At 47.2% G+C, this 2,500-nt stretch overlaps 1 pseudogene; it reads right to left on the bottom strand.

Moving 5' to 3' along the window:
* Positions 1 to 1,887: 1,887 nt before the first annotated feature.
* On the bottom strand, positions 1,888 to 2,500 carry LOC145471359 (large subunit ribosomal RNA; annotated as a pseudogene; the record flags this gene model as incomplete).

Below are 2,500 nucleotides of genomic sequence, written 5' to 3'. Positions count from 1 at the left end.
ACGTGCGTCTGCATGTCAGAGTTACGAAAACGAAGAGATTTCCACGAAGATGACCGATGATTGCCGAAATTTCCCGACGAAAACCCGAAGCTCAAAGACCACACCCTAAAGAGCGCAAAATTGGGATTTTACACTTTTTCAAAACTTTGTGCGGCAAACTATTGGCCAGCTCGAGTTACGTGCAGGCGCCAAGTTTGGCGCTGTCACGTCATCGTTAAGGGGGGTGTGCTACACTATCTTAAAACTGGGCGTCGGTCCCCCTATTCTATAAGCACCCTTAAGATTTTCACCATTTTCAAAACTTTTTGTGGCAAACTATTGGCCAGCTCGAGTTACGTGCAGGCGCCAAGTTTGGCGCTGTCACATCATCGTTAAGGGGGGTGTGCTACACTATCTTAAAACTGGGCGTCGGTCCCCCTATTCTATAAGCACCCTTAAGATTTTCACCATTTTCAAAACTTTTTGCGGCAAACTATTGGCCAGCTCGAGTTACGTGCAGGCGCCAAGTTTGGCGCTGTCACATCATCGTTAAGGGGGGTGTGCTACACTATCTTAAAACTGGGCGTCGGTCCCCCTTATCTATAAGCACCCTTAAGATTTTCACCATTTTCAAAACTTTTTGCGGCAAACTATTGGCCAGCTCGAGTTACGTGCAGGCGCCCAGTTTGGCGCTGTCACATCATCGTTAAGGGGGGTGTGCTACACTATCTTAAAACTGGGCGTCGGTCCCCCTTATCTATAAGCACCCTTAAGATTTTCACCATTTTCAAACCTTTTTGCGGCAAACTATTGGCCAGCTCGAGTTACGTGCAGGCGCCAAGTTTGGCGCTGTCACATCATCGTTAAGGGGGGTGTGCTACACTATCTTAAAACTGGGCGTCGGTCCCCCTAATCTATAAGCACCCTTAAGATTTTTACCACTTTCAAAACGTTTTGCGGCAAACTATTGGCCAGCTCGAGTTACGTGCAGGCGCCAAGTTTGGCGCTGTCACATCATCGTTAAGGGGATTTGCTACACTATCTTAAAACTGGGCGTTAGTGCCCATATACCATAAGCACTCTTAAGATTTTCACCATTTTCAAAACGTTTTGCGCGAAACAATTGGCCAGCTCGAGTTACGTGCAGGCGCCAAGTTTGGCGCTCTCACATCATAATTAACGGGGGTGTGCACCACTATCTTAAAAGTGGGCGTCAGTCCCCCTATTCTATAAGCACACTTAAGATTTTCACCATTTCAAAACTTTTTGCGCCAACCTATTGGCCAGCTCGAGTTACGTGCAGGCGCCAAGTTTAGCCAAGTTTAACCCTAACCTAACGCTAAGCCTACCTAAGCCTAACCTAACGCTAAGCCTACCTAGGCCTAACCGAACGCTAAGCCTACCTAAGCCTAACCGAACGCTAAGCCTACCTAGGCCTAACGCTAAGCTAACCCTAACCCTAACCCTAAGCTAACCGTTACCCTAACTCTAAGTCCAAAAGGCTCCCCTCGTTCGAGGTCATGTTAGTGCAAGTCAAAAGGGCTCCCCTCTTTGCCTTGAGATGTTTCTGGTCAAATAACTCTAAGTCCAGAAAGTCTCCCGTCGTTTGGGACCGGGCGGTCAAATTTTTCTAAGTCCAAAAGGCTCCCCTCGTTTCACCATTTGAAACGAGAGGAGCCTTTCGGACTTAGAAAAAATTTTCACTGCCAGGTCCCAAGCGAGGGGAGCCTTTTGGACTTTAAAAAAAATTGACAGCCACGTCCCAGACCAGACGTGGCCTCCTTTCCATCACTTGGCTGCCACAAGTTAGCCCAAGCCTGCAGGCACCACTTCTTCTTTGGCACCCTCCTGGCAGTGGCAGAGGAGGGGAGCCTTGTTGGACTTGAAGAAAAAAAAGAGATGTTTTTAACAAATCTTAGAACAAAGGCTTAATCTCAGAAGATCGTAGCAACAAGGCTACTCTACAACTTACAATACCCCGTTCTTTATTTAAGTCGTCTGCAAAGGATTTATCTCCAGAAACATTAGAATTTGCTATCGGTAGTGCCTTGGAGGTTCTTGTCCTCCTTGGCACCTTGGGACGCATGAGGACCGAAGTCCTCTATTCTGGTTCGCCTAAAGTTCTCTGGAGGTAATCATCGTTGCTTTCTAGCACGGATTCTGACTTAGAGGCGTTCAGTCATAATCCAACAGATGGTAGCTTCGCACCATTGGCTTTTCAGCCAAGTGCAAATGCCAATTGTCTGAATCTGCGGTTCCTCTCGTACTGAGCAGAATTACTATTGCAACAACACTTCATCAGTAGGGTAAAACTAACCTGTCTCACGACGGTCTAAACCCAGCTCACGTTCCCTATTGGTGGGTGAACAATCCATCACTTGGCGAATTCTGCTTCGCAATGATAGGAAGAGCCGACATCGAAGGATCAAAAAGCAACGTCGCTATGAACGCTTGGCTGCCACAAGCCAGTTATCCCTGTGGTAACTTTTCTGACACCTCTAGCTTAAAACTCCTAAAGACT

Source organism: Orbicella franksi, unplaced genomic scaffold (genome assembly GCF_964199315.1).
Source record: "Orbicella franksi unplaced genomic scaffold, jaOrbFran1.1 SCAFFOLD_121, whole genome shotgun sequence".
In the NCBI taxonomy this organism is placed as follows: domain Eukaryota; kingdom Metazoa; phylum Cnidaria; class Anthozoa; order Scleractinia; family Merulinidae; genus Orbicella; species Orbicella franksi.
Note: the sequence above shows the minus strand (reverse complement) of the source record. Positions and strands in the feature narration are given on the sequence as shown.